Here is a 9,077-nt window from a genome sequence, read left to right on the forward strand (position 1 = left end):
TGGAAGCGCTGAGGTGAAGGGGGGAGCTGACTCATCCACGGCAGTTCCACAGGGGAAGAGGTGTGAGGCAGAGCACCTCTGCTGGTGGCTGGGAAACTCACACATTCAGTAGACTGAGAATCCTGCGCTTTCTCTAATCTGAAATTACAATTCGGGGAGGAAGTGTTTGATTTAGAAGGATGAGAATTCAACATGTCTATATCCCCAAACTGAGGGAAAGGCAATAGTTCAAAGAATAACTTAAGTCAGTAAATTTGTATCTTTCTGGAGACTTGGAGATCCCTTTTAGAATTATGGTTCCATTTAGAAATACCTTGCTGCACTTTTGCATGATAGTGTAAATGAAATTTTTAATGCTATGTCTTCTCTTTAGTCCCCCCAGCTCCTGAGAAGAAATTCTTTTCCCTCCATATGGCAAAATATGAAGTCTTTGGCAGCTTTTTACCTTTGCTGTCAGCAAAAAAGGGCTTGAGGCAAGGCATAATTATGTGTGTTGCTGCTACTTAGGAAGATGTTTGCAATAAAATAGGTAAGTGATGGTCTGTGTGCAGGGGGTTAAAAAGAAAATTGTGAAAACTTGTTTAAGTAAGTGCTTCAAGTTGTAGACAAGACCGTGTACTGCTTTTTGATCCAAAAAAGGGAAATGGTTTCTTGCATGACAAGAAAAATATCTGACCGTGGCAATAGTGTCAGGAGCCAAAACAATAATAACGTGTTCGAAGCCACTTTGATGAAAGCTGAAGATTTTTAAAACATGCCACCAGGACTGAGCTTGACACTGTAAATGAATGCAGTTGCCCTTGTAAACTTTTAATGTTCCCCAGAATTCAGAAGGATATGTTTCAGTTGTGGAAATCTTGTACAGCCGATTGTTTCCAAAACAGATTGACTCTGAGCATTTAGAACTTCCCAAGTAGCTTTTAGAGATCGGAAATGCACTTTAGTTTGTTTTCCTTTAGGTGTATAGGACAAAGAGGAGCCTCTTTTCAGAAAAAAAAAAAAAAAATAGCACAAGAAATATAATTTCAGGTGGAACCCTGTGTATAGGTCTGGTCAATCATGGTCTGGTGTGGTCATGGTCAAGAAAGGTGACTGCAAACTGGAACCAGTGCAGAGAAGAACTAGAAAGGTGACCAAGAGAATGGAGATGAGAAAGGAGACTAAAGGAGCTTGGCCTGTTTAGTGAAATAAAATGAAGTCTCAGAGAGAATATGACTGCTCTCTGTAAATACATTATGGCCAGGCGAGGAAAATAATCTGTTTCAGTTAAAAACATTGGTAGTCTAAGAACAAGTGGGTATAATTTGCCACAAATAAATTTAAACTGGACAACAAAAGGTGTCTCACTTCTAAAACAACGAGGGTCTCAAACAGTCTTCCAAGACTAAAGTACTCAGTTTTAAGGTTGACATGGGTCATCTGATGACAGTAATTTTAGGATGTTTACTAATACCCTTCTGAATTATTATTCTCACTTCTCTTTCTCCTCTTTTCCCATGCGTCTTGCATAACCCTGACGAGCACAAAAGGATCTTCTAGAAGCAGGGCAGACAGGGCCTGAAAAATATTTTCAGTGCTTGTCACTGTGCTCACAATGTGTCATATGCTGTGGTCTGACGTGTTATAAACACTTTTCACCAGGTTTTCTTTTTTACAAGCAGCAATGCTTCCAGAAGAGAAAGCCCTAGCCAATGAGCAATCCAGTAATACCCTTTGTATAATGTGACTTGCAGCATATGCTGCCCAGAATATTTCAACCTCTCCTCTAATCCTGCCACCAGCTTCTTCTCTCTTTTCACATTGCTGATGAGGGGCCTGAATGAAGACAATACCACAAGATTATGTTTCAAGATGGCAGGAGGCCACAGCTTTAAAGCATGCATCGCATAAAGGGGAAGGCAGCCCTCACAGTTGCCATTAATCTCAGCTCTCGATCTGTGTAGGGGAGCCAAAGATATCTTCTTTCCACAAGTATCTGTGCTGTCCACAGCAGGAGCAAAGAGATTCACATTACAGTACCGGCTCCCCATCTCACTGCTGGGGTCTGCTGCGTGTTCAGTGTTAATTTTTATTTCCTCAACTTGGCATTTGAGAATAAGAGGCTTCAAGTTCTCTGGAATAGCTGCTGCTGCAAACAAATGGCAGGCTGCAAATGGCAAAGAGGACCAGTCCTTGTGTGCAGGTGGTGCGCTGGTTAGCTCATGGCTCGCATCAGCTTCTGCTCCTGTCCAGTTCAGAGTGCCTGCTCTGGTCACCAGCAGATGGGCTTCCCAAACATGGTACCCACAAGCAGCCGTAGACAATCTGTGGACAAAAATGAAGTTCCTCACCAGGCAATTCCCTGTGTCCTGCCCATCCTACAGGCATCTACTGTATTTTTCTAGGCAGAGCCATTTGTACCAACATCAGACAGATTGTTAATCTACATAAATGAAAAGTCCTCCTGCATTTGTCCCTCATGTGCTGATGTGAGTTGATCCTACTTCATGGCAGGAAAGCTCTTCACAAAAAAAGTTTGGGCCCAGTTGACTCCTATGGCTGCTCTGTCTTGTCCTTTTACCCCAGGAGGCAGAAATGTCTCCCAAAGGCAAACTTTCTGTGGGAAAACTGCAGGGATCCTAATTCCACAATAACCAAAATATTGGATGTTTTCAGTCACTTGACAGCATTCCGAGAGCAGCAATCTATATATCACTAATAGTAATTCATTGGTCTCTTGCTTGCTGGACCCTTCTGTGTGTCCCTGTGGTTTGAGACATGGAACTAATCATTAGAAGAATTTTCCAGGTTTTAACATCTTGTAGTCATATGTAGGTTATTCAGTGACATGGAGGGAAACGCTGGTTCTTTAAGCAATAATGTCCTGTACCCTCAGTAACTTACTGTTGCATATTTACTCGCAGCATTTCTTCCTCTTCGAGGTGGCTTAGCCAGCAAGCCCCAATACAATGAGAAAGACAAAACAGCAGCATGTTTATGAAGAAGTTACAATACGAGGAGGAAAAAATACCACAATCTGAGCTCAGTCAGATTTTTAAAATTATTTTTAGGTTTTAGAGGGCAGTATAGATAACATCTGAGAGAAAACTATCTTGAAAGAAGAATTTTTTAAGTTACTGTTTACTCTGAACTAATTTCTTGTTGTTGTTTGTTTAGGGTGGTGACTCAGACCCAGTCAGAAGCAGCACTCATGTTTAGGCAATGGTCAAACAAGCCAGATAGTGGGGTGGAGGGAAGTCCGTGTCCCTACCAGTTTCCAAAGTAAAGGTTAAAACCATTGAGGGTGCATAACCAAGATGAGGAAGGAAGTTAATATAGATATAATATATTAAGGTTATAGATTGATTATATGAACTCTTTCTCTGCACAGTTGGTCATTTCTGAATCATCTGGAAGTTTCTTCTGGTATGTATTACACACAAATAAACTAGGTATCCTCATCTGCCCTTCACCCTAGCCATCTGTCCTCTTTGCTCTCCTCTTTCGTCAGGCTAGTTTCATGTTAAGAACTACGAACAAAGAGAAGTAAAGGAGCTGATTCACAAACTTCTCCAAAATCTGATGCAGATCCCTGCCAAGCAGCATGGTGGGATGATCTGTAACAGGAAAAATTCATTGTATCACCTAACAGTGCTTGAGAGAGCTCCCACTTTCAAAGGCAAATCTCAGAAGAATGGCATTGTCTTGAAAGACAAGAGGAAGACCTTTTGCAGAGCTGCTGTGGCGCAAGTGGGATGCAGCCTCCTGTAAATTAAGATGAGGTTTATGGCTGAGACTTATGTCCCTTGCCTTCAGGTGTCTACAGTGCAGATGTCTGCACCTGCACTTGCTCTCTGGATCCCTGACTTGCCGATGGAAGGGTGATGGGCATCTCTAGGGAGCAACTAGCCTACAGGAATATCTACAGGAGGCCTGTTACCTGTACACTGCCCCTCCCTCTGCACTGACTGTGAAGGGTTTTAAAACAACCAGCTAAATGTAGATGTTTGCATTGCTGTCGGGTGAGATGAATCCTACCCTTGGGGTCCATCAGCATTGCCAGAGGAGCACTGAGGTCAAGCATGGTGACCGCTTGGCTGCTCCCGACCCTTGCTGCAGGTTGCAGCCACACTGCAGTGAGTACGGTATGTGTACTCAGCCAGCTGTGGGTAGTCGGGGTTGAGCTGGGCAGACCAGGCAGAGGAGAGCGTGAGTCCACACTACCTGCTGAAGGTGTATATGATCCCTCTCATGGGGTATTCTGGAGCTTAGGCTGAGCAGAGACTCGGCGCCATGCTTAGCAGGTGGACTTGACTGTCCTCCTTGACTGTCCTCAGTGAGCTTGACTCAGGCTCTGGCCTGAGTGGGTCTTGGTCAAATTTCACTCCAGCTAGGTAAACAGGAAAACGTGGGTTGATTTAAATGGAAGTACGATTTCTCTTGTTAGAGCTCTCCGAGAATCTAATTTAGCAAAGTATTTAAGCATATGCATCAGGCTGTCCCTTTTGCACAAAGCCACTTGGGTGTGTGCAGGCGGCTTGCTAAAATTGGTCAAATGAAGCACTGGTGGAAATGCTTTCCTGATAAAGAGGAATTCCTAATTTGAGGCATTTAGGAATTAAATAATTGTAATAAAAAACCCCACCATACAAGAAGGTAGCAGTGAAAGAAGGCAATATAGAATTGTCTGGACATGTTTATACAAGCTATATATTGTGTGTTGTTATTGTAGTTCTTCTGCAATATAAGCTAGCAATTAGCAATTAAATTCCCATTATGGGATCATGTTGGTAACTGAGATAAACTGTAAGTGTGTAACTGTTTAAAACCTTTCTTTTAACTAACCCAAATACTGTAGTACTTATATAATTTAGAGATAATATTCCCATTAGTAGAGTTTATGACTCAATAAACAGCTCCCACAAGTTCATAAAAGCCAAAACCGTAAACACCAGGACTATTAATGCAATAGAAATTCTGTGCCTCCCTCTTTTCTTGGTGGTCTAGATAGAGCAAAGGGAAATGCTGTCTCAGAAAAAAAACATTTATTCTGGCTATATAAATATAAATGAATTGTCTTAAAACCCATCTGGAAATTTCCTCTCCTCCCCATGTCCCAGGTGGTCTGGCAACAGTGATGCATTCTGCTTTTGTCTGCAGGCAAGAGCAAGAGCTCCCATTTGAAATCATTTACATGAAAGGATTGCATGTAAGAGTGCTGGTGGTATCCTCACCCTGCCTCTCCCTTCTGGAGAAATGGGAACAAAATCTTCCCTAGAGTTGGGTTTCTATTATTATTTTTATTATTTTTAAAGGAAAAGGCTCATTGAAGTGCCTGGACTTCACAGTTTTTGAACGTCTCTGCTGCTGGCGTTTTTTCCCCATTTTGACAGCTAAATGAATTTTAGGAAGTAGTCTGCTTGCCTGGAGGTTAATACAAGCAGAGCTTTTGTAGCTCAAGCCTCTTTCCATTTGGAGCTGAGGGAAGTGATTAATTAAGGCATTTGCAACAAAAAAATGAACCTTTCCTTTGTCTGAAAGAGCTTTATTTCGCACTGTGGTAGGGTGTCGTTCTGCTTAGTAAATCATTGCGCAATGAACCTCCTCTATCTGGTCACTTGCTTTGCTGCTGAAGGACATTTCTTCCTGTGTTGTTAAAATCTTATTGTTCGAGTTCATCAACATGCAGGGAGTCTTTGTCATCGCTAGCCAGCTGGGTTCAAATGGATGTGAAAATCTGGAGGTACACAACAGAGCCACTGCTCCTTCCCTCCCTCTCTCAGTAGGTAACTCATCCTGGGACAAAGCACACGGTTTTCATTTGTTTTGCTGTTGCATCATGTCTCCTGTTTTTGCCACTTTCATGTGAGAGTTTGTTTCCAGAGTAAGCATCTCAAGTGGCTGTTGGGATCTGTGCCTATCACCTCGCCGCTGCTGGATTCCTGACCTTTACGCCTACGGAGTTTGGCCTTTAGGACCCCAGGAAAGCTCATTTTCACAAAAGGCAGAAACTCAGACATTTTGTTCTGCGGAAGCGTGGTAAGTAGTGAGCAAATACGGTCTCTCTTGAGCTTCATGCCATTTGCATTTCACTGGCCTTCCCAGTTTATCCTGAAGTTTTAAGTTTCCGTAACAATGGTATTGCTCCCTCAGGAATGTGCCTGCCCACTCGCTCTCGCTCCACACCTAACACTAACACTTGCTCGGTAAAGTTTCGCGGCCTTGTAGCAGGTTCAGAGATGCCCCTTTTAATTCCCTGTTGGCAACCACATAATGACACAACCCAAGACCCGAAGCAAATCAAATATTCAAATTAAAAAGACTCAGCCTCTTAATGAAGCAAAATTCCTTTTAGGAGGCAAAAAATCACGAAGGACCTCAGCCGTCACTGCTGAGGTCCCAGCAGTTTCACCATTGATTTCTGTGGGAACAGGGTTTGGCTTTACTTTCTGGGAAAGGGCAATTGCTTTGCTGCCTTCCTACCCTTGCACACAAAATCCTCAGCTCATCTCAGGGTAGTCCACATGCTTTCAGCTGCAGCAGCCAGGTCCTAGGACTGGGTCAGATCCTGGCAGATCCCAGCTCAAAATGCAGTATTGCAGATATGCAGGTATGGGGGTCTGTGATGGATGCACTCGACTCCTTAACCAAGATAGCGGTAGTTTGGTACAGGCTCCAAAGGAGGTAAAGGTCTAAGCCGTAACCAGGCCAAGAACTTCTCTAGTTCCAATCTGTTCTCTGAAAACCCGCAAAGGAGCAGAGTGACGCAGTGAGCACCGATGCATATGAGCTTGGAACACCGATCACGCGAGTAACACACGAATAGCGGGTGGCTTTTCCAAGACGCATTTGTCAAGGAACAAAGTAAGTTGTGGGTACAAGGAGCCTCCTGCATACCTTTTCCATCGCATGTAATTTGACTCCAAGCCAACCACTTTATTGCATATGACAGCCTCAGTGAGCCTTCTTCGAGCTCTCCCTGCTAAGCAGCCTGGCTGTATGGCCGTGATCTCCCCTTGAGCTGGGATACCTCTCAAGGTTGCTCCTCAAGGCAGAGAGACCTTTCACCAACGGCAGATCTTTGGTAAGCGACCAATATTGCGCATAACCTTGTATTATGGTAACTTTTGATTTGTGTCTTGGTAACTTTGATTTTGCCTTGGTAACTTTGACTCTGCTTTGGTAGTTTTGAATCATTGTTCAAATGATTGTGCAGTACAATAATGAAGTGAACCTTGCCATCCAACTTTAAGTCGCACTTTTACAATATGATATTTCAATAAAACCACTTTTGCTGACACCTTTGACAGTGGTTCTTTAAGTGATCTAAATCACCCATTCGCAACAGGGTCGCACCACCTCCTCCGTGGCCGCAGCATTAGCGGCTCTGGCTCCCGGCACCTGGTGGGACGGAGAGCCAGGAGGAGCCGTGCTCTGGCTCCTAGCAAGGCGAGAGGCTAGGTCAAAGCCTCGTGCAGACAGGAAAGACAGATGGTGACTCCAGTGCCAGCTCCAACCTGTGAGTCAGGAGGTTTTGCAAGTAATGCTAGCGAGACTGCACAGGGATGGGAAAAGGAGTAATTCCTAGGTATGAGATAACGTTTGTGATGCCGTGTAAGTATGTTGATGAGCGGGACAGGATCTGAGATTCTGCATCACAGAAAAACATCCATAATGTTGTCTGCCTGATCTACTACATCTCTGTCATCCTGTGTCAATGAAGCGGTTTGATGGAGTAACAGAGAAATTTTCATAAGAAACTCTTGTAAGAAGAGAATTATTCGTGATCCTACAGTACACCTTAATCTAAGTATGTGGGTGGGCTGTTACTTGAATTATAGAGAAGAAAACTGGACTTCTCAGGCTTTGACTCCATTGTATGCAGTTATGAAATGCTCCAGAGCCTCCTGAGAGGCTCCTGGTCATTTAGAGGGAGTGGGAGCAGGCCCTTCTCTCAGGTTAGAAAATCATCATTTGAAGTCTGCGGTGACTGCGGGTCTCATGGGTTGCCCAAGTCCCTGCGTGTAGCTCGGGAGGCGATGGGGGGCTCTTTTCCCAAAGCAGGCACAGCAGCTGCAGGATTGCCTCCTCGCTGAGGAGAGGTTTCAGCTGCTTTGATCGTTCTTTTCCCTCCTGGATTGCTCCGCTCAGTTGCACAAACCTACCATGTTCCCTGGGTAAGATGCAACACTCCCTTTCTTGTGGGTAAGGGTAATTGCATAGTCTTTCTCCTGGTTCATCAGCTAAGGCTTTCAGATACTCTGAGACTGTTTAGCCCTGCCCTGCAAAGCCCCTGGCCAAGTTTTTCTCCTGATGGCGTGTGGAGAGCTGTAGAAAGAACGAATGGCGTGAGTATTAACACCCGGCAAGCAGGAGGAAGAGCTGCACAACTAATGCGTGGATGTTGATGAACGCTTCCCTCCCCTCACATTCTTTTTATAAAAATGTCCCGTTGGTGGCATTTGAGGCATCTCTGCCTCAGTGTGCCAAAGGCCTCTCGTATTGCACAATGTAAACCATAAATCACAGTGTGAGACACAATTTTTTTGATTTAATATTGCTAATTTAATCCATGTTAGTGATGCTGAGCGTGCATCAGCTAAGGAAAGCAATTGCTTAGCCACCTCTGGGGAGTGTTTTCAGAGTGTTTTCAGGTCCAAAAGGTGGAACCCAAGTTTATGGAAGAGGATGTTTCCAGCACAGGTGAGTGGAAATCGTTCTCGGGGTGATACGGTATAATGTTGCATTTATTTCAGGAGTACAACTAATAGATAATGTACCAGTGCAAATAGATTTTACAGTATGATGTCATATCAGCCTTTCATCTGTGTGCCTAAATATTCAAACCAGAATAGCATCCTTGAGGGAAATGGTTACTGTCCTTCTGGAAGATAATAATGCAGGATTCAGCATAAAAAGTTGGCCTCGTGTAGTAGACTGGACTACCTCAGTTAAAATGATGGCAGTAATGTAAACAAAAGATAGGTGAGTTTATTAGGATAGTAATGGGACTGTTGCCTCTTCCCTCCCCCTATTTGCATCCCTCACTGTATCTGCTCTGGGTAATATGGTGGAGAGAAAATATGCACCTCTGAGTC

This window comes from Nipponia nippon, unplaced genomic scaffold, assembly GCF_047370975.1.
Source record: "Nipponia nippon isolate SJK-2023a ecotype South Korea unplaced genomic scaffold, ASM4737097v1 scaffold_2, whole genome shotgun sequence".
NCBI classification, from domain to species: domain Eukaryota; kingdom Metazoa; phylum Chordata; class Aves; order Pelecaniformes; family Threskiornithidae; genus Nipponia; species Nipponia nippon.